Source organism: Mauremys reevesii, linkage group 7 (genome assembly GCF_016161935.1).
Source record: "Mauremys reevesii isolate NIE-2019 linkage group 7, ASM1616193v1, whole genome shotgun sequence".
In the NCBI taxonomy this organism is placed as follows: domain Eukaryota; kingdom Metazoa; phylum Chordata; order Testudines; family Geoemydidae; genus Mauremys; species Mauremys reevesii.
In genome coordinates, this window is record NC_052629.1 from 27298883 (window position 1) to 27322892 (window position 24010).

Below are 24010 nucleotides of genomic sequence, written 5' to 3' on the forward strand. Positions count from 1 at the left end.
TCACCCCGTGGCTCAGTGCTGCTCAGGGAGCTGGTGTTACTATGTCCGTGTAATTGGCACTCACACCAGTGGGAGACAAATTTAAGTGCAGACTTATGCACTAGGTCAATGCAAGGTGGCTTATGGTAACCTAACGTTGTAGTGTAGGCCGGCCTTAGATTGTAATCTCTTCAGGGCAGGAACCACTTCTTTGTGCTTGTCGACATGGGGACACTCAGGAAAGTGAAGGATGCTCTAAATGGCTTTAATGCACTTTAAATTATGTACATTGACTTCACACCTTTAGCTGATTCTCTGTAACTTTCTACTTGGGATCACTCAGAACACAGCCTGTTACACATCTGTAAAGCAGTCCCTAGGTGCTACCACAGTAGAAATAATTAAAATAAATAAATAAATTTTGGACTTGAAATTCTCAACAATTTTCTTTTAAGTCAAATAAAGACACATCATTACTATTTGGTTAACTTGGAGAAACTAAAAGTACATTTAATATCTTCCCACTAGCTGCTCTGCTCAGCAGAGGCTGAATTTGTAACACTTATTACTACAGCACAATTTAATAAGAAATAGATCATACAGCAGAGGGTAAAACTATGTGTCCAGCATACATTACCTGCTAACAATCAATACACTGTTATTGGGTGCATCATGTAGTAGACACCAAATACCAGCGACTATAGTCTGACTTTATATGAACTGAAATACAGTCAATGGCAGTTGTGTGTTCTACATAGGATTTGAGGCAGAGATAAAGTATGATTGAGCCAAACAAACAACTGAATACAAAACCACAAACAATCATTTAAGCCAGCCTGGGACATGAATAATCCTGCCGCAAAGAATTGTGAAGGCAATAATTAATGAATTACCTAGTGTTTGTTCCTTCAATTTATAGACATCTTGTCGCAGCCATTGATTTGAAGACAAAGACCTGAAACTGTAAGTCCTTCGAAGGCGCCTCTGTATGAGCAAACAGGTTTGATTATTTAGAGTCTGTGTGTGTGCATGGTGAGCAGTATGCCACAAAATCAGCTGACAGTACAGTACTCTCCTTAAATTCTGCAGGTACATTGTTTTCAGAAACATCCCTCTCCATATCAGCTCTCAACGATTGAAGTTAAAGAAAACAAAGGTGCAGTTAGTAAGTACCAACCAACTTTGTATAAGAAGGAAATAGAATATTTTCTAAGTACATATGACTTTGAAATAAATAGCGGGAAAGGGAACATAGTGCAAAAATACAGGATTTACACTAACATGGTTACCTATCATGTCCTTTTCAGTGCACGGGTCTAATTTGCAAATAAAGGGAAGTGATTTTCAATGTAATATGTTAATGACTATGTAAATGGTTAAGATTTTTAAAAGAATAGAGCTCTGTAATATGTACACAATGGAAAGATGGTGCTATTTAGATAAGCACACCTTGACCTTTAGAGCTGTTGGAGATAGCTATGTGAACAAGAGAGCTTTTGTCTGCTAGATACAGCACTGGGCCTCTGCCAGGCTTGCCAGATCTGTGCAAGGATCTCTGTTGATCAAAGCCTTGTAACAGGAGTTTCGGCTAAGTTAATATAGTGCCTCCCCTTCAGGGTCTGTCATTTAAATTCCAACCGTGGCTATTCTGCCTCTTCCCCATGCTGCAGTCCTAGGGAGTTTGCAATATGTGTTTGAACGTCTGTCAAAATACAGATTAAATACAAAAGTAAATCTTCCAGGCTCTACAGGTTCCTTTCCAAAGGCTATCCTGCTTCCAGCAGTTTCAGACTGTAACAGTGGGGATGTTTCTGACTCTAAAATAATAATTTGACTGATGGATTAGAAAGTCTTTGGACTGTACCCCAACAAGTGGGCTCTTCTCCACAAATTCCACACCGCTAAGAAATCTCAGTCAGCTGAGGAAAGATTTTTATATTGTTGTAGTCCAAATTAATGGGGCTCTAATTGGCTGATCATATGACTTTTGTCAGGTAGGGATAGAGACACTACATGCTAAATATGTTAGCCCCTTCATTTTCAATTAAACTCTAATGGGGTAGACTGGCATTTCTTATGAATACACTGACCAGTCACAGAGCCACCTACCATGCCAGTCCTTTGGGGTTTATTCAGCAGATCAGATCATGCACATGTTCAGGGCAAGTAGTGGGAGTGAATGGCGGTGTGATGAAACAGAGAAACTGCCTGCCAGTACAGTAGGGGTTAAAGAGAGCCTTTGGGCCTAGTAGCCCCACCCCATCATACCTGCAGCCAATGCAAGGCCTGGAGGGGGGAGAAAAGGAGAGAGCCTAACACACTTGAGGACTGACCAGCAAAGAGGCAGGAGCTAGCTGCCTCCCTCCTTAGCCAAGGGAGACTGTGGAGCAGACCTAGGAGCCTCTAGCAACTGCGGGGGCGGATCGATCTAAGATATGGGGGGGATCGATCTAAGATATGCAACTTCAGCTACGAGAATAGCGTAGCTGAAGTCGACGTATCTTAGATCGACTTAGAATCACTTACTTCGTGTCCTCACGGTGTGGGATCGATGGCCGCCGCTTCCATCGACTTTGCTTCCGCCTCTCCCCGAGCTGGAGCAGCAGTTGACGGGAGAGCGATCAGGGATTGATTTATCGCGTCTACGCTACACACGATAGATTGATGGCTACCCGCCGATCCAGTGGGTAGTGTAGATGAACCCTAAGTGACTGAAGCCCAGAGACATTGCGGTGTTCGGCCTCACTAAACTTACAGGTGCCCTGCTCAAAGGAGCCTGGGACTGCAGCAGGGCACCTTGCAAGGTCCACAAGAGAGCACTACTAGAGATAAGCCACCATAGCCACTTGGCCTATGGGGGCCATACCCCAAACTGAAGGGACAGTGGTAGGATGTAGCCTAGGGCAGTGGATTTAGACTCCGTAATGGGAGGACTCCCTGTTCAGGGGTTGACTAACACAGGGCACTGGGCTGGGACCCGGTGGAGAGGGAGGGCCCAGGTCCCCCACCCCACCACCTAAAAGACTGAGGCACCTCAACCATGGAAGTAAGTCAGGTGCCCCAACCACTTGGCTACCTGACTTTCCAAGCAACGTTACAGGCAGTGAAAGATATCTATCTCTTTGTTTGCTTTTTTGGTTTCCTTTTTAAAAATTATTTGTTTGGTTTTACATTATAGGTTTGTTTTCACATTCTTTTTGGGACATGTACTGTAGTTAAATCTTATCAGATACTGTATCTATATCATTAAAGGAAGTGATGTGTGACATTCAAAAGGATTAGAGGCTCATGTAAGCACCCCTACATTTGCAAATTTATCCATCCTATCCAGATTTCTTGCATCTTCAAAATTAGCCTGGAAATCTCACAATTACTGGCTTTCCCAGAAGACGTATGGCAGTGGTGGGCAACCTGTGGCCCATCAGGGTAATCTGATTGTGGGCCATGAGACATTGTGCTGATGTTGACCATTTGCAAGCACGGCTGCGGTTCACCATTCCCGGCCAATGGGAGCTGCAGGAAGCGGCAGCCAGCACATCCCTGCGGCCTGCCATTGACTTATGGCATGTCTTGCAGTATATGTCTGAACTGACTTGGAAACAGGAACAAAGTTCTTCATGGTATTTGATATTCCTAATGCTGTCTAAAATTAGAAAGTACCAAAAAGATGGTAACCCAACTTTACAAACCTCCAGCTAGTCATTGAAAGCATGAGAAAAACATTGACAAGTAGGGACAAGCTTCCAGGATAATATAGCAAAAGGTACCAGAGCTGGTAGTAACAGCAGCAGCCTTCAGAGCAGGATGCAAAGAGGACATCTGAGAACATCCTGCGTACTAGTCCCTTCCCTTACAGTTAAAGCCCCAGGACCTGGTGCTGGTGATCAGTAACAGCTTGGACCATGTGGAGAAAGTGGACAATGGTTGTTACTGTCTGTGGCTGCTTATAGTCCGGGGTCTCATTAGTGGAAGGAGACCCAGCCCTATGTTGCTGCTGGTGCTTTCAACTCCTTGAAAGGGCCAAGGAAAGCTGTTGCCCTTAGGCTTCCCTGTTGACCAGGGTCCAAGTTTGTGCTGCTAGAAGCTTTAGTGGGAAGGGCTAGACACGGGGTGAAAGTAATATTAAATACTTACTGGTACGGGGGCCCAGCTCCAGGCCCCCAGGAGGGGTGGGGCTGGGGGTCAGCCTCCCCTAGGCAGCCCATCCGCGCTGCCTGGCCCACGCCACCTGGGGCTCCAGTGGTGATTTAAAAGGGCCTGGGGCTCCGGCCACTGCTGTGGAAGGAATGGCCAGGAGCCCTGGGCCCTTTTAAATCGCCAGCCCTGGGGAAGCTCCTCCTTTTGCCCCCTCCGCCCCCATCAGCGGTTTAATGGTGGCTGGGTATAGGCCAGGACCGGCTTCTTACCGGTATACCATACCGGCCCATAGCAGCCCGCTTTCACCCCTGGCTAGTGGTGTCTCTGGCTGCGTTTCACATGTGTGTATATTTTATGTTTTACATTTCAAAAAGTAAACAAATGTTTAGTTACATATTTAACAACTAAAAATAAAACACTCCACTTCAACCAGGAATAGCACCACAGCTGCCAGTATGTGTCATGCAGCTGAGTTACCTTTGCTGTTGGAAACTTAACTCTTGATTACTTGTTTAATATTGTAACTGTGACCTTCATGGTAACGTAGTTTATTGTTTTTTATTGTAAAGGACAGTGCATGCGACATGATGGAATACTAAGTTAATGAGCTCTCATATCATGAAAGGGTGGTTCAGGCTAAGTGCCCATTAGAAATATTGGGGGATAAAGATCCAAGGAAGGAAAATCTATTTCATACTAGCCAGCTGGAACCTGTTATGAAGGGGGTCTGTTGGAGCAAGCTTAGGACATAAATACAGACACCTGGCAGATAGATTCGGGCTTATGATCTTAAACTACACAGGAGTTTCTGGGATACAGAGTGTAGACAAGATTCAGATGGTAGAGATTTCTTGCTCTTAAATACTCAGAAGGGTGAACACTTATGCTGATTTATGAATGAGAAGAAATTTATTTCACTGAATCCGGGAATTTTACCCACTGTTGCATGTCTGCTATGAATAAAATGGGTTGTTTTACATCTAGCCCCTGATGCTGCAGATAGCAGTTCACTCTTACCAAACATTCCTTACAGTGGATTACCTTACAGAACATATTGATAGGAGAATCTTGGAAGCTTCGGTTTGTACTCTGAAACTGATTAGATAAACAAGATGGATGAGGTCATATATTTTATTGCATCAACTTCTGCTGGTGAGAGATTCAAGCTTTTGAGCTTACACAGAAGTTGGTCTGATAAAAGATATTACCTCATCCACCTTGTCACTCTAATATCCTGGGACAAACACGACTACAACAACACTGCATGAAATGCATTAGACATTATTAAGACTGAGTGCATTAGAGAAGACAAAATCTCTTGAAAGTTTAGTATTTCATATTAGGAAACCATTAGCTTTACATAGGAAAGGGGAGAGTGACTATGAATTAAATGATCAACTGAGTGTTTAATTTGAATCCTTGCAAATGCTAAAATAACGGAAACACATACACGAGAGCAGAGGGAGACAGACACACAGGAGGAGCTGAATGTTGCAACAGAAATCTGGGATGTTTCTCAGTGTTTGAATATTACCATTGGATTGTGGGAAGAATAGAAATTGTACCTGGGCAGGAGACAACTCTTAAATTATAGTCTCTAACTTTAGAACAGGCTAGCTGGAGGAAATAAAGTGTTTCTTTATGTCCAGTTTAAGATATTGTCTGATAGTGGGAAATGAATAGTGGGTTATTAGAAAGGAGAAAAGGTGAACTCCCGCCATTTCTGTCATTAGTTTGAAAACTGATGGACAAGAAGAAAAAAGGCTTCTTTTCATGTTGAAATTTTACCCTTTAACGTATAATATACTGTAAATTCAATTAAATCCATAGTGCAAAATAGCATATGAACAATCAAGATGAGTTATTACATGATTAGCAGTTGCAGAAGTAGACATGGGTTGCATAACCTGTTTCCAAAAGTGTGCATGCATCATCTTATATCTGAGCATGACTTCTGCCACAGGCTCATTTCCTGTCTGAAAGCAAAATAAAAGCTTCTAAAGATGCCAAGGGAAATTACAAAAATGAGGCAAATGGCTTTATATGATGTAGCATGTCATTCTAAAGGCAGGGAAAGTGCTCAGCTCTGGAGTTAGTCACTTTTCTCCTGGGATGTCAGAATATTAAAACTATGTCTGAGAAATGTCAGACAAGCCACTGAATTCAAGAGAAACTAAAATCTTCCTCTCCCTCCCTTCCCTACACCTGTTGCTGGTTCCATTTTTCCAGGTTCACAAACTTCATACTATCTTTGTCACCTCTCTCATACCATACATCCCGACTCTTGCTACGTCCTATGGAAGAAGTAGTAATAATATTGCTTTTAAAAGATTTCCTCTCCAGCTCACATGCTAAAATCTAGGCCTTCCGCTTTGGTCAGCCCTTGTTTGCTGCATTTTCTGTGTTCCCCTTCTCCAGATGATCCAAACTGCTGCTCCAGCCATATTGCCCCTGAGTCCTTTCATAGGTCTTCTGTCATGTTTTACTGCATCAAGTTCAAGCACCCTGTTCACCTTCAGGTTTCTGCACCACTCCAACAAGTGCTCTCACATGTCCCATGAAGATACCTGGTATTGATCTCTCATGCCCATGCCCATCTTCCTCTTGTGTTTTTGTTCCAAGCAAACAGTGTTTTTTGATGACCAGAGGAGTCTGGGGGTCAGTCTGGAGTTGCCTTGCTGCATCTGTGGATACATCTAGACAGCCAGTGGCAGCCTGCAGCGGGACTCTGAACCTAGACCCACAGACTTGGGCTCACACTACCATGCTAAAAACAGCTGTGTAGACTGCATTCTTAAGTTGTGGCTTAGGCTGCAGCTTGGGGTCTGCAGCCCCCCCCCTCCTCCCACAGGCTCATAGCCCAAGCTACAGCCTGAGCCACCATATACCCAGCTATTTTTAGCACTCTACTGTGAGCCCCAGAAGTCCAAGTCTGTCGACCTGGGCTCGGCGAATCATTGCTGTGAGCTGCATAGACATACCCTGTGTGGCCTTGAGCAAGTCACTTACCCTCAGCTTCCTCATCAGTAAAATGGAGAGCACACTTTACCTTTGCAAAGTACTCTGCGGCCATGAGGTAAAAGGCACTATAGAAGTGCCAAGTATTATTGCATTATCCTGTGTATGTTGTTGGTCTGAAGTTACTTGGGACAGGGTCTGTGTTATCTGTGTGTCTGCAAAGATGCCATCCACACCTGGCTCCCTCTAACCAGTAACAAATACTGTACTTGTACTGTCCCCTAGCTCACAGACTAACAAAATACAACTTGTGTTGCTGTGCAATCACACAAATCTTTACCTGGCCTGGACGGATTTGGAAGGGATGGCAGACTTCATTACAGCTCCTGAACTATATAGAATTTTTGCCTGATGTGACAGACAAGCATCTAAAAGCATTCGGAAAGTGAAGCTTCCAACTCATTCTTTTCTGCCCTTTCAGAACTCTTTCTTTACAGCTTTATAGGAATCTGTTTCAAAGTAGTGTGTGGGCAGCTAGCCACACAAAAGGCAAGAGCTTGATCATGGCATCTAAGTGTAATTCCCTGCAGTTTGCTTCCACTTGACTCTCAAGAGCATGTGGTGAAATGAGAACGTTCTCCTGAAATCGAAGCAGCAAAGGGCTGTTTTAAGCCTCCATTTTTCAAGAGTCTAAATGTAGTGATGTTGGAGGCAGAAAATATCCTCCTGTTAAATCACTAACCTAATAATGACCAAGGATGTATGACTGAAGGAAAGAGAAGCAATTTGACTTTACAGAAGAGTACGGCAGTAAGCTTTGCACCAGCTTCATTGTGTTACCAGTCTCATCCATCAATAAAATGCAATGATGCAGAGAAGCTTTGCATAAAATATAAAAATATTCTACATTTAAAAGATAGAGTGTATTATTCAAACAGATCCATGCAGGTGGTAAGAGGTAAAACATTCAACAAGATAGTAACAAAATATAGGTAACTAAATAGTTTTAAAACATCTAATTCTAAGCTGCCCGTTTCACTGAAGACTAAAGTTAATCAAGTTTCTATACTTACACAAAAGTCTCTATCTACAAATGCTAATAAACTTTTGTCTTCAGCATAGGGGCTCCATTCAATAACAAAACATGGACTTTGTTGCTGTGTCACTAGCTAAACTTCAGCAGGCTGGTGTGATTTGGTAGCTATCTACTCCTTTTGCTTGTTGAACTCTCACTTAGGATTTTAGCTAAATTTCCTACCATGCAGTCTCAAACTAGCATGCCCTCAGTGTTCATAGCAGGAAGGTTGCCTAGAACGATATTGCTGGTAGTACTAAACTGAGTGTGTTCAGTAGAGCCAAAATTGTTGCTGAAGAGACAGGAATGAACCCAAAAGAATGTGAAATGAGAAACAAGATGGAAGATGTTTGTATGGTAAACTCAGATCAATAGAGAAAGAAGACACCTTAAGATGCTTTACATAAAACAAATCATAGACTCATAGAATATCAGGATTGGAAGAGACCTCAGGAGGTCATCTAATCCAACTCTCTGCTCAAAGCAGGACCAATCCCCAACTAAATCATCCCAGCCAGGGCTTTGTCAAGCCTGACCTTAAAAACCTCTAAGGATGGAGATTCCACCACCTCCCTAGGTAACCCATTCCAGTGCTTCACCATCCTCCTAGTGAAAAATCCTAGTGAAAAAGTTTTTCCTAATATCCAACCTAAACCTCCCCCACTGCAACTTGAGACCATTACTCCTTGTTCTGTCATCTGCTATCACTGACAAGTCTAGATCCATCTTCTTTGGAACCCCCTTTCAGGTAGTTGAAAGCAGATATCAAATCCCCCTTCATTCTTCTCTTCTGCAGACTAAATAATCCCAGTTCCCTCAGCCTCTCCTCATAAGTCATGTGCTCCAGCCCCCTAATCATTTTTGTTGCCCTCCGCTGGACTCTTTCCAATTTTTCCACATACTCCTTGTAGTGTCGTGCCCAAAACTGGACACAGTACTCCAGATGAGGCCTCACCAATGTTGAATAGAGGGGAATGATCACGTCCCTCGATCCGCTGGCAATGTCCCTACTTATACAGCCAAAAATGCTGTTAGCCTTCTTGGCAACAAGGGCACACTGTAGACTCATATCCAGCTTCTCATCCACTGTAACTCCTAGGTCCTTTTCTGCAGAACTGCTGCCTAGCCATTCAGTCCCTAGTCTGTAGCAGTGCACGGGATTCTTCCGTCCTAAGTGCAGGACTCTGCACTTGTCCTTGTTGAACCTCATCAGATTTCTTTTGGCCCAATCCTCTAATTTGTCTAGGTCCCTCTGTATGCTATCCCTACCCTCTAGCGTATGTACCACTCCTCCCAGTTTAGTGTCATGTGCAAAGTTGCTGAGGGTGCAGTCCATGCCATCCTCCAGATCATTAATGAAGATATTGAACAAAACCAGCCCCAGGACTGACCCTTGGGACGCTCCGCTTTATACTGGCTGCCAACTAGACATGGAGCCATTGATCGCTACCCGTTGAGCCCGACGATCTAGCCAGCTTTCTATCCACCTTATAGGCTTAAATGTATACTAAGCCTAAATATTTCTGTGAAGCATGTGTGTCTGGGACTAGAGACAAGGTTCTGTGGCGAATGGTACTATGTACATTACAACAGGCTCATCACCATTATATGGTGTGTCCCAGTCTATGAAATAGTTTGATAGTGTGTGCTGGGAGCTGCTTGTCGTCCAGGCATGAGTCAAGCTGACACAAATGCTTCAGAGTAGATGGGATAATTAAAAGCAAGACTCTGTGGGAGCATAAGGGACTATGTACCAGATTCTCAAAGATATTTAGGTTCCAAATTTCCATTGAAATCAATAGGAGTTAGGTGCCTAAAAACCACCAAGATCTAGCCCTACAGTCCTGCCATATACCTACCACTCTGCTTGAGCCATCTTTACATGTTGTTTAAAAAATCAAACAATGTTACCTGTTTTTTGAGAAAATCATATCTTATAAAAAGCTTTTTTTGGTCATTAAAGATATAGTCACATGAGTCTTTTTTTGGAATATCGAGAAATACATAATCAAACATTAAAGCATTTCACAGGAAGAGTGATGAACTATTTTAAATCTAAAGCTGCTTCCCTTGCATAGATCATTTTTAGTAGAGGACAAACTCATGTGTTGTGTGATTTCATGTGTCTGTGGGAGCAACATGACAGATGGTTGTAATTTTCAGATCACTATAGCATTGATTAAAAAGGAGTGAAAGTAATTTTTACATTCATGTGGCCTACATGATTATACAGAAAACAGTTCTGATGAACTTTCACTGAGAAGTTCAAAAAAGAACTAAAAATATAAATTTCTGCATGTTCATAAAATATAGACGTTAGTAAAGATCTTTTTTTATTTATAATGACAGACTTTGGTTTTGACTAAGTTGGGACAAGCCTGCCTCAGCTAAGTGCTCATTAAAATAAAAGCCCTCTTACCACATGAAAAGATTGGCTTCATGCACTAGAAAGGTAACAGCCACTTTGCTGTTCCTGAGTTTAATACATTGCTGAATGAAGAACGGAATGATCTCAAAGACCTAGGAAGTGGAACTACTAATTATCAGCCTTCAAAGACACATGGATGAGCTATATTGGAGCATTTTGGCAATACAACCACAATTGCAATGTTCAATGTGCCTGTAAACCTCTCACATCCACGCACACAACTTCTGTCAGCAGTGCACACAACACTCACACCACCTTTCTGATTATATTAGCTTAAGCAAATCTCACTAGCATTTTATCCTGTTCCAGGTCACTCTGCACATTTGCAATGAGAGGCTGAACAGAAAATGCATGTGTTGCAGCTACAGGTTTGCTTAGTCTTCCCAACATAATCCTATAATGGTCCTGTCCACCCTTCAGTAACAGCTTTGACAGCCCAGAGCATTGCCTCTTTCTTCTGTCAAACCACTCATCTCCCAATTACCCTATTTCCCTCCACTCTCCCACCCCAGCCCGTGGAACAGAAATGAAGTACACCAAAATAATGCAAAAGGTAACTTTATTCAAACTACTTCTGTAGTAAAATATTAAAGATGAGTAAGGGGAGCAGAATTAGGCCTTAAGGAATTTTCTTACCATCTGTGAGACCATAATCAGATAGTAAGACATTAATACCACCCCTCAGTTTGTATAGTTCTGCTTCAGACCTTTAGAATTCTGAGCTACAGTGATGGCTTTTTAGTGACAGTTTTTCATTGTAGTTTCATGGGATCCTGGACCATCAATTTTTGTAGACTGAGCATTTCATTTGCACTGTGAAAAAGAAAAGGGCATCTCTAGTACTGTGCCATCTCAGTGCTTCCAAAGCTGTCAGTATCATCTGAAGAGTCTCTGAAACTTGTTCACTGGAAACTATAATTAAGCTATCTAGGTTTGTTAGAAGGCCAACCCCAGCTGGTGGCCTAGTTCCAATTTAAGTTACATAAAGAAACACAAAATGTGCATCATGCTGCAACAGGATGAGCAGTTTTGCAAGCTGCAGCTTATGAAACCAGACACGCACATCTCAACTGTGACGATGCATTACAGATTTCTAGCTCTGAGAAATCCCAATGGCTCCTACAAATGAAATGTGTGTAAGCACTGTAATACCATTTAATGATGCAGCAAATCTAAATGGCCATACAGTGAGTTGGCTCTGTTATCTGGACCATATGCGTCCTTTCAGAAAGATTCAACTTTCACAAAAATGTATTTTGTTAAAATAATAACACCCACCAGAAATAAATATGATAGATTGATCTGATTTCCTTATGGTCACTGGGAAATGATCATGAACCATCCACTCAAGGGTAGAAATAATCACCAGGATTCCTAAAGCGCACCCCTCAAAAAAGAGCAGTTGATGGCAAGGCACAGGAAGAAAACAAGCTCTTTGTTTCTATTGCCCAGGATAGCTCAAAGTAAACTTACCAATGAATGCATTTTTCTGATGATTTTCATGTTACTTTGTATAGCTGTGTTTGACTGTGTTTCAGAAAGCAAGAGCATTTATGACAATGGGAAGATCTTCTATGTTGACAATGTATGCCCATTATTGTTTCCCATTCATACTCGCTTTTTAAAAATAACCACTTCCTTCACTTTCTTACAAGCCAAAGTAATGTACCACAAGAGGGCTCAAAATTCTGTGTCAAACCAGAGAAGTTGTTTATTTTCAGAGTCCGCTGAAATGAAATAATTGTTCAAGTTAATGTATGGATTTTAAAAAGTGCTCTCTACAATACATTCGTTGAAAATATTCTTCAGAGAAATAGCTCAATCTTATATGAAGGGAAAATACTCCTGTGGATAACACACTGGACTCAGACTCGGCATACATTTCTGGCTGTGTCACAGACTTCCCTGTAATTTTGGGTAAGTCATTTAATCTTGCAGTGCCTCAGTTTCCCATGTGTAAAATGGGAGCAATATGTCCTTTTGCTCTCATTGAGTGAAATCATGGCCCCACTGAAGTCAGCGGGGGCTCTGTCAATGACATAAATGGAGCATTTCTATTTAGATTGTAAACTCTTCAGTGTGTGCGTGTGTGTGAGAGAGAGAGGGAGAGAGAGAGAGAGAGAGAGTACAGTGCCGTGCACAATGAGGTGCCAATCCTGAGTGCTACCACTATAAAGATAATAAAAATAATAGCTGAAGCCTGAACACTTTACATATCAAGCTTGCTTCTTCCTAGATCAAGGGTTCAAAACAGTGTGAACCATATTTTAACAAAGTTATTGTCTCCTGGATCCCTCCCCTCATAATCACATGACATTCCTGTGGCAACTCCAGCAATTGCACACACTTGAAAAAGCAATGTTGAGATGGTAGTGTGTATTTTTAGCTGTCTTTAATGCAATAGTTGTTTTTGTACTTTTGAAAAAAATTAATCACACTATCAGATTGCCTTTTTGCTTCATCTCTCTTGACATCTGTTCAGGTTGATAACGGATGTCGTAGAGAAATGTCCTCTGATCTTTAACAGTTGTGAAATCTTCCATTCTATTATCTTGCTCTTTCTCATTTACATGATGACAGCATTCTGATGTTTATATACTGCCATATGTTAGAGAAAACATAACTGAGTGTTCTGGATTTTTCAGATTCTTTCTATGAAATGCCACATAGTTCAAAATACATTTTTTACATATTTTACACAGCACATAAATGCAGATTTCTTATAAAATGTATACAATCCACTGCTACACTGCACAGTGAATTTGATGTGCTGCATAGTGAAATGGTTTCAATTCACTTACTGAAAAAAACTGGACTCTGAAGAATATTAATAAACTGCTGAATCAGATATACCACTTACTGAACTACAATAGATATTTTACCAACTGTGCTATGATATATACTGTTATACATAGCACCCTTGGTGTGCATTGTGATTTACAGACAGAATAATAAATAAAGACTGAGCTCCCTGCCCAGAAGCGTTTACAGTATGGTTAGAGAAGCTGTGAAATTCATCACCCAGTAAATCAGTTTCCATAAGCCCCCTATTTAGATACTGGAGATATTTTTCCTGGTGAATAAGATATATCCTTTAGTGAACCAGAAAGATTACATGCTGAATCGGAAATGTCATCAGCTACTTCAGATAATGAGTGACTCGGTTTCAGTATATTGTTTTGCCATCACTGTGTGTAACATCAAAAAGTTCTGACCCTACAAAGTAAACACACATTGTTCTGAACACTGCAGGAAGAAAGACAAGACATCTTGAATGTGCTTTATCTAGGCCACAACTGTATTAAGAATAGGGTGACCAGACAGCAAATGTGAAAAATCGGGATTGGGGTGAGGGGTAATAGGAGCCTATATAAGAAAAAGACCCCAAAAATCAGGACTGTCCCTATAAAATCGGGACATCTGGTCACCCCAATTAAGAAATATCTGGGAATAATCCACCAGTAACTCACCAGGCAGATAATCCTTCCCACTGTAATATATTCCACTGGATGGAGAGCTACTGTGAGCCCTGCTCCCGGCCTCCCTCCACCTGTTAATCCAGTTGCAGCACCATCACTGGGACTTCTCTGCCCTCCCTCTTCTGAGTGTTACGAAGGCTGTACGGGGAGGGGCTGTCTCCATGCTGTACCAGTCATTAAGAGCCCCATCCCCATTTCCCACCTTCTTTAGGTGATGCCTTCTCCTAATCCACTTCCAATTCTGATTTTTCAGGGAACTGGGACCCTTTGTTGATTGATTACCTGCACTGAGTACCTGCTTAACATGGATTTTACACTCTAACATACCCTGGGCTTCTGAGAGGAAGGTGAAGAAAACCCCATCTGACCCAGGCAAAGTTAGGAGTGAGGAGAAAATTCCTTCTGAGTCCCAAAAAGGTGACTAGCATGATGTCTGAATTTTGAGTTGAATGGCACCTCATAACCATCTGTCATATGCAGCCTTTAAGGGGTAGGGTGGGAACCCTACCAGAAGGTTGCATTTTGTTTTTTCAGTACTGATAAATTTATTTGACTTCCAAAATATATTTCAGACTCCTAAGATCCCATCTGGTCATGTGCAAACCTGGCACTATGGGAGTTATTGGTGCTGTACAAGATATATAAAAGTACATAGAATAACTGACACCTGTTCCTAACAAAAGTCTTGACCAACACTCCCCCACCCCGACCCAAACAATGAAAAACAAAAACCCTACCCCCAAGCAGAGTTTTTACCCCAAAGGAGAAGTACCAGAAACTCCACGCATTCCACTAGGGACCTTGCTATTGATTTTATATGGAAGACACTCATACTACAATGATGGGCAGCAGTGTAAACCCTCAGACACATAGATGCCAATTTTTGTGACGCTCCATGTGTGATATTCAATGAGATAAATCTTCATATTTACATCTTCATCTTAAAAACAAACTGTAGGTTTACTGTTGGTGAAAGGCATTGGCTAGACGCTTTGGTGCGTGAAGGCTCTATGTTTATCTAAGAGGCAGTAGGACAAGTTTTCCTCACACACTGCCTTGCCATCAAGCTATGGTTTGGGGCAGGGGAACATATTCTAGGACAACAGGGGCAGTTCACTTTTCAGGCCCAGGCATTTCTTAGTCTCTGTGCTGAGTCAGCCACTTAGTGCAAAGTGTGGCAGTGGGTTTGTGAAAGAGAGCTGGAACTGAGACCCATCCAAGCTCATCTCATCAGCAGGGGTTCAACCCAGGCCCACCAGATCCACATTCTTCTGCTGCTGCTTGAGCTAGACAGTGAGAGTGAGAGACTGGGAATCTGGCATAGTCTGCAAGGATTGTGGTAGATACGCAGTCGGGCCTGGGGAAGCCACCACTAACCTTTTTCAGACCATGTCCACCCACTTAGGGTATGTCTACGCTTTGAGCTAGGGGTGTGATTTCCAGTTAGAGGAGACAATCCTGTGCTAGCTCTGATTGTGCTAATGAGCTAAAAATAAAGTGTAGACAGGGCTGGCTCCAGGCACCAGCTTAGCAAGGGGCAGCCAAGGGGAAGGGCTCTTTGGCGGCAATTTGGCAGTGGGTCCCTCTTGGAGGGAAGGACCTGCCTCCGAATTGCCGCCGAAGAAGAAAGCAGTGTGTGTGGGGGAAAAAAAGCGATCGAGGCTTCCCCCCCGCCGCTTGGGGCGGCAAAAACCCTGGAGCCGGCCCTGAGTGTAGATGTGGCAATGCAAGTGATGGGAGGGACTAGCCAGCCTGAATACATTCCTAGCATCTTGGATGCATACACACTTGAGTTGCTAGTGCTGCTGCAGAATAACAGGTTCATGGATCTGGACTGGAGGTTCTCAGGGGTGCATTATGCTATGGAGCCACTGGTCTGGTTCTTCCTTGCACCCGTCTGTGTTCCTTCTGCTTGCATATTCAGAAAGAGAAGATCAGGCTGCTAGTAAACATCTGAGAGTGTGATTTGTAATTATTAGATGCCTATATATTGCATGGAGTATATTAAGAACTAGCTTTAAAATGCACCATTGCAAAGATCTCAGCATCTCAGCAATTATGAGCATCAAGCCCACGGACTGGTGATAGCATTTTTACTACTGTCACATAGTAAATATGAGGCTTTGACTGTACAGAGTTGTGTACAGGAACTGAGGGCAGGGTCAGTGTCCTGTGATGATCACATTTTGTTGAGTCACAATGATAGCAATCTTTTAATTTCCAGTAATGTTGCAACACATTCCACCAAATGTTGTTTAAGGCCTTATGCTCTGCTGTTCCGTACTGTGTTCCTCTGTACTAAGAACTCTCCATTGTAATTTTCCACTGCCAAATGCCATTCTGTTTAGAAAAGGCTTCAGTTCAAATAGGGGAAAGGATTAAAGCAGGGAAGGGAAAATATTTCAACGAGAAATGTATTGTTAAAACATAACTAAATGTTACTCTGTGAACTAGATGTACTAAGCAACATTTACAAGTCTTTGGACAGTGGAGCTCAGTTTAGAGTACCTTTCACAGCTTCTATACTGTGGTACATAAAGCTCTGGAAAGCATTCTGCCCTCAGGCATGATTAGTTATTGGGGAGTCGGGCCCCGCGACTGCGGCTCCGACCCTGGCCCCCGGCAGGGGTAAGAGGCCAGGGCTGGGACTGGGGCGGGGGAGGAGAGGTTGGATCGGGCAGAGGTTCTGGGGGGGCAGACAGAGGATGGGGAGGGGGGGGTTGGGTCGGCGCCGCGTGGGAGTTCCTGGGGTCTGTTGGGATGGTGGTGGATGGAGTCGGGGCAGTCAGGGGACAGGGAGCGGGGCAAGTTTGGCAGGAGTTGGGGTCCTGGGGGGGAGTTAGGGTTGGGGGTCTTGGGAAGGAGTGGTCAGGGGACAAGGAGCAGGGCAGGGGGGGTTATGGCTTGTGGTTTCTGAGGGGGGGCAGGACGTGGGTGGGGAGTGTACTCACTGGATGCTTCCCTACCGGGTCTTCGGTGGTGGGTCCTTCAGCCTCGGAAGGGGGGGTAGTCTTATACGGCGAGTATAGGCCAAAACCTATGTTTTAAGTGAAAAATTAGGGGGTCGTCTTATACGCCCAGTCGTCGTATACGCCGGAAAATACGGTAGTCCCCAAATAAGTAAGGAAGCGTATATCCAGTACTTAATTTGTAATGAAAGAAGTGCCAGGGCTCAAATGAATAAATAAATTGCTCATTTTCTTTACATTCATAACTGAGGCAGGTAAGCCCACAGGTGCTGGGGCTATGAACTGCGAAGCCTAGAGGTGCTGGGGCTCGGCTCTGGCAAGCCCTGACACAAATTAAGCACTGCATACAGCATATTCTAGTTATTTTACACTGCGTGAACAATCCTGCCTTAAAGTGCAATATACAGTATATGTAGAATCATATAAATAAATAGGAAAGCAGTATCCTTCCCAATATTACACTTTCCTACACATACTTTGTGCTGGTTGGCTTGTTCCCCACCCCAACCCCATTGCTGAAGTTGTTCAGAACAGGAACCTGTGTCCTTTCTTTTCTTTTTTTTTAGTTGTAACAATTAATAGTCATGGCACCACATTTTTACAGGTAATAAATATAGCTAATGATCATGGTATTTATTATATCATATTTTTGGTGCTTAGAGTTTTACAGACAGTAAAGAAATAAAGTCCCTGCCCAAGAGAGACCATTGTAAAAGGAACAGAAGTTCTAAACATCCTCACTGAATATAGGAGCTGAATTTGGCTTCCTTCCAATCAGTGAGTTAAAGGCAACAGCTCTGCTAGCTTACCCAGAAGAGGGAGCCTCCTATACATACATATGAGCAGATCTAATTCCATCCAGGAGAGGCCCATATCCCAAATGAGTACAGTGCATATTGTTGTAGCATTACTCATCAGCTAAATGGTCTGCAGTAGCTTTGTTGTAAAACCTCTTTTAAAAGCCCCATATGAGTTTGTCATAAAATTCTCTGCACGCTGTACCTAGAAGATATCACAGCATTTATTCTAATGTGAGCAAGTTTGGGGGTTTTATTCTTGTTTTTTGCTTTTCCTGGGGAGGAGGGGGAGGAGCGGATGAGGTTTTTAATATGTTAAAAAATTAAAAGGAAAAGAGAGTAATCAAACCCCATTAGGCTACTTTTGATTTAGCTACACAAAAAAATGTATCTAATCTGAAGGTTGTTTTTCACTCCTGTGACTAAGAACTGATGTGGCAGGTCGTTAGTCCATGATTGGAACATTAATCTTCTTGCCTATGCTACACATAGGAACATAGCAGTTGTCAGACTGCATCAGACCAGTGGTCAATCTAGTCCAATCTTCTCTTTAGGGTGACCAGGAACAGATGCTTCAGAGCAAGGCGCAAAAAACTCCCTGTAGTGGAGAAATAAGAAAAGATAAATTTGTCACTGTTTAAAAGAAGATATTACACATGCTCAGAAAATTCTATCAGAAATCTTGTCTTTCTCAAATTTCTGTGATTCTATTTAGGAGGCATTGGGGATACAGGTGGCTCCCAAGGGTCTACAGACCTCAGGACATTGGATCCTAGGTGGATGATATGAAAAACAGGCTGATGTAAGCCTATCTGAGCAACAGAGAGAACTTGGTTTGCTTAGGGGAATCCTAAGGGTGGAGGGAAGCGAACAGATTTACTGTGGTATAACCTGATTTTTCCACCTCTATTATCCCACCTCATCACTTTGAAAATAGTTGGACTGATATAAATACCTCACCATTTCTGCTTTCTAAAAATAGAATGTTTCTAGTATTTGTTTTTAAAAATGTGAATGTTTCCAATTGTAAACTGCTCCCCCACATCTAAAGTATCATAAAGTGGGAGAAAAGAATGACATATAAAAGTGGGGAGAAAATCCACTCCTCTCCTAAAGACATAACGACAGAGTGCAAGTAAGTGGAAGAAGAACAGCAAAAATGGGAAATGACTCCAGTTCTAATTCTGAAAGCCAGATCATTTTCCAAAGGCTGGCAAAACTGGACAACAAGCAGATCAGATATTTTACAACCACCCTATCCTGCTTCAGCTCTCAAATACATGGATCTACCTAGCAAATTTTAAAAATCGTTGTTTATTATTTGGAGTACCAAGGGCATGCATGATGCTGTACAGAATATAAAGTAAGATACAGTCTCTGTCTCAAGAAATTTACAATCTAAGGGCCAAATTCTGCAACTGTTAATTGAGCAAACCTCTCACTGAAGTCAGAATTGGGCTGTAGTGAAACAGAAGTTGTCAGTTTTAGTATCAGTTGGTAATAACTCTTCTCTTCCGAGCCATAAGCTCAATTTCTTTTATTTTCCATTTTCATGTCGTAACTGTATTATCATAGTGTCGAGCTACAGTACATGACAGAACTAGGGAGAGTCCTTAGGAGAAAATCCTAATTTGAGAGAGATTATGAGATGCAGGAACCGAATGGCTTTAATTGACAGAATTTTATCACAATGCATGTTAGCAGCCTTCCTGCAAGTGAAATGCTGTTGTTTTTTTTTAATTTCATACTCTTCTCTCAGAAGAAGCTGCAATACTGATTTTAAATGTTCAATAGCTTGTCCTTAATGACAAAGGATGACCTTATCTGTGTTATCTGATAGCTTTACTCTGGGTCAATATTTAGAGCATTTAGAATACCCGTCACTCCAACTGTATTAAAGGGAAAGGGCATATTAGGTTGACAACAACTTAATTGCTGCATATGCTTGCACTCCTTCCATACCCCCCCCCCAACCTTTCAATAGGGATGGTCAATTTTTTTATTTGTTTTTATTTTTTTGATGGAACAGTTTTCCATTGGAAAATGCAGTTTATTCAAAAGCTAAATGTTTCAGGGGAATGTGTCAATTTTAGGTGTGGAGAAATGAATCATTTTGACTCATTTTATTTCCTTTTCATTTTATTTCAACTCTTATACTGTAGGGTATGTGTATATATATCAACATTATCAAAATGAAACATTTTGATGTTTCCAAATTAACTTTTTTTAAAATGTCTATTCCACGGGAAGTTTTGAGATTTCAACTTTTTGTTCTGGTTTGGAATGAAAACAGATTTCAAAATCTCAGAATTTCCCGGGAGATGGAAATTGCATTTTCTGATCAGCTCTACTTTTCAAGTCTGCTAAGTTTGGATAAATGCAAAGGAATCAAATCCTTCAATGAAAAATGTAAATTAGCAATAGTGTTTGAGGTGCATGAGAGAAGCCTGAAGATCACTCGAATCTTGCTGTTGAATATTCATAATAGTAAACTTATCAAAAATCCCCTCATGATGATCTTGTTAAATTGAATCTTTTCTAAGTTTCCCAGGCGTTTTTCAGATGGAGAAATATATTTTCCTAAATACTTGGTGAAGAATTCTCTGATCTTGCATTGTTCTCAGTGCAGAGAATCTAGCTTTCTATGTAGTGTCTCAAAAATTGAAAAATTAAAACTGTGGAAAAAATAGTGTGAAAAAACTTTTAAATGCCTATCCTTGTGTGTTATAACTAATGTATTTACTAGAAGCAGTCAAACAAGAAACAAAACATAACGTCAGCCTTTTTCAGTTGGCCAGTTATGAAAAACTATTCTTAAATAAGTCAGCTAATAAATGTGATGGATGTGTTGAGTGGTAATTAATCATTTATTTGAAAAAACTTGGTAAATGTTTAATTCTGCAATTCATTAAAATGTTGCTGTTGTGAAACATTCCATAAAAATGATCTAATAACTATATCTGTGCACTAAGATAAAGGGTGAAGGTAAACTGGGATTCCTAAGAGAAAAACAGACACATTTTGTCCACATTTGAGTTAGTTTATACTAGATAAGTCATGCAGCCTGCAAGTTGCATATAATTGCTACTTTTTTTCCTGAGCCCAGTTCTGCTTTGGTGCTTTGTTGTTGTTGTTATACTTAGCTCTTTATATTAGGCTTTTCATAAGTAGATCTCAAAACACTTAAAAAGGTAAGCATCCTTATCCCACCACTCTCTGCTCTAGAAACAGGGGCTCCTATATTCAAAATATGAACCATAGTCTAATAATAACCATCTCATCTCTCTTAGTTTGTGTGGCTGCAAATGCAATTGTGTAACACTCCTGAAGCAATTACAGCATTTGCTTACACATTAAGAGGTAATAGGGGCAGTATCTGTCTTTGATTCAACAAGTGTTTCAGGGGAAAAAAGGTTAATCAATCCCACTGTCTATATTTTTGTTTCCTCTTCTGTCATAGCTGTTCTGATTCTCTCACTAGAAACCCAGTACCATGTGACCAATCAGCTCTCCACAGGCCACCAGCAATCCATGGATTACAGTTTTAAAACCACTGCTGTACTAAAGGAGACATCAAGATGTTAATCTGAGTATTATGGGATGGAGCCTTATTCCATCCCCTTCGTTCCTGATAAGTCAGTAGGAGTTTTCTTCCCCACTCTGTTGTTTTGGAGTTCAGTAAAGAAGCAAGTTCCCAGCCTGCAGTCCTGTGAGTAGACTTATTTTTGTTACACTTGAGTCATCCTTTTACAACAGCTGCTGTAGAAAATAATCTAAGTTTTTGTAATATGGATAAAACAAATGTGTTGTGCCATGTGGGGGGAAAAATTCTCACAAATATAAAACAATTTTTTTGTTGGAGGAGAGGGAAGCAAAGGGAAGAAATGTTGCTCACTCTAACCTCAAGTTACCAGTTTCTAAAAAGCAAATGCTGGGGTTTCCTCTGTGGAAAGAATCCTAGCTCACTGTTACTATTGACTGTAATTTTACAGTGAGTTTTTTTGTTTAGTGAAGAGGCAAAACAGTCATGAAAATTCCTTTAATTCCAATTATGCCCACCTTCATATTCCCTGTTTCAGCATTTCAGCTGTTAACCTTCTGAGGTTCACACACAGTATTACTGTGCACCTACAATACTAATAGTCTACTCTTTGGAGGGGGGGAATATTCTTCTGGCCTTTTGAGAGGATATTCTACCTATCTGGCCATGAGGGGCCCTTAAGTAGATGGGCTGAGGGTACCCACAGAACCCAGTCCCCAAACCTCCTCTCCCAGTTACAATTGTGGGGATCTGTAACTGGATCAGACAGGTTAAGTGTCTGGAGAGTATATGCAGCTGGGACTAATTAATCTACTGGGTCCAGATGCCAGAAGAAAGATGTGGCCAATGTTTAGGAAAAAAGCTCTAGTCAGTTTAATAAGAGATGTGGCCAGCCTGGCTGGTCCCTAAAACAGGACTCTCAGGTTGGGTCCTTTATATACACTGGGGTGGGATCTCCCATTTACATTTTAATCCTACAGAGGGAAGAAATAGAACCATATTAGAGTTTGTTTTGGGAGTGGGATAGTTGCACCATTGAGGAGAAGAGGCCTGTCAGAGCATGGGCCTGTCTTCTAAAGTATTTTCATTGTAAAATGTGGGGAGGGGATTCTGTTCTGTTTTGGCTTCCCTAATGTTCCCACTCAGCACCTGAGGCAGTGCTAGAGCATCATGCAGGTGTAAAATGTATTCCTTGTTAAGTTTCATTCTGTTTTTGAAATTGTGGCTGCTGGAGGCATCTGGTGGATTCCAGTGGAGTAAGATGACCCAGAACTAAATCAAAAGCCAAAACATAGTGCTAAGCTACAGCTAGAATTGATGCTTCAGGGCAGCTGGTCAGAAAATCCTGTCTGTCTTAGGAACTGAGTGATGTTTTTAGTCCTGAATCAGAAATAGAGCAACATCCATAATTATCAACATTGCTGTGAATAATTCATTTTTGTTCCCTCACTCAAGTAAGAGAGTGAAATCTAGACAAGCAGTTCAATTAGCAAAATTAAAGGCCTGATTAAAGTCAATAGAAAGGCTGTTTTGGATTTCAAGGGGAGTTGGATTGAGCCCAAATTGGACATGAGAAGTATTTGGTTAATTGCCTAGTTAAATTGCAGTAAAGAGGAAGGAAAGAAGAAACGGAACAGTTTTTACTAGAAATGTTCATTCTTGAGCTTGTAAATAAAACAAAACACAGCACTAAACTCTGCCCTTGGACTTGTGCATAGTTCCCATTTCCTTTCATTGTTGCATTTTTTTCAAAAGATGGTTTGAGAGAAGTTCTCAGAGAGGAGTTTCTTTTTCCTTGAGAGTAACTATCCTCCAACCCAGTTAACTCCCTTACACATCTCAGGAAGTTTTGCATGTGTACCTAAGGGCAGAATTTGGTTCATAGTAATTCATTCTGAATAGACCAGTTGGGGAAGAGTCAGCTGTTTCCATTACCAGCATCTGGATCAGCACTGGCCAACCTGTGGCTCCGGAGCCACATGCAGCTCTTCAGAAGTTAATATGCAACTCCTTGTATAGGCACCTGTAGCTCCAGCCCCGGAGTCGGTGCTGGAGCAACAGGTACCAACTTTCCAAAGTGGGGTGGGGGGCTCACTGCTCAACCCCTGGTTCTGCCACAGGCCCCCGACTCCAACCCCCTCCCCTGTGCCTGCCATGCCCTCGCAGAGCCTCCTGTGTGCCACAGAACAGCTGATCAGGAGGTGCGTGGAGGGAGGGGGAGGTGCTGATCAGTGGGGGGGGATTTAAGGGGGGGACTGCTGAAGTATTACTGTGTCTCTTTGACAATGTACAATTGGTAAATTCTGGCTCCTTCTCAGGCTCCTGTTGGCCACCCCTGATCTGGATAATAAATTCCCAGATGAGTATAATCTAGAGTCCTGATTTTTCTTAACTGATTTATAGATGAGTAGTTACCATTACCAACCTCAGAACATCAGATTTAAAGCCTTTAATAAAACAATGTGTGTATGCCATCACTATCTCGTTGTTCCTTACCTTCAACTGGCACAACTGTTATTTAACTAAACCAACAAGGAGTAAATGTGTTTTGAACAGTGGTGGAGTTAGTATCTCTGGTGCTGCTGTTGCAAACCTGCAGCTGTCAGCATGTGATCATGCTGTGAGAGGAAGAGTAGTACATCCATTT

The 24010-nt window shown here is 41.9% G+C and overlaps 1 long non-coding RNA gene across 3 annotated transcripts in view; it reads left to right on the forward strand.

Annotated features, from left to right (window-relative positions):
- Nucleotides 1-24010, forward strand: part of LOC120409090 — a 77455-nt gene that overhangs the window by 16220 nt on the left and 37225 nt on the right. Inside the window, exons 3-7 of one of the 3 annotated variants that reach the window (XR_005601115.1) lie at nt 899-942; nt 1069-1144; nt 14310-14473; nt 21283-21531; nt 23682-23817. This is a non-coding gene — a long non-coding RNA (uncharacterized LOC120409090). Of the gene's footprint in view, nt 1-898; nt 943-1068; nt 1145-14309; nt 14474-21282; nt 21532-23681; nt 23818-24010 lie in introns of those variants that run through there. The other 2 variants (XR_005601116.1, XR_005601117.1) reach the window with 2 other exon arrangements.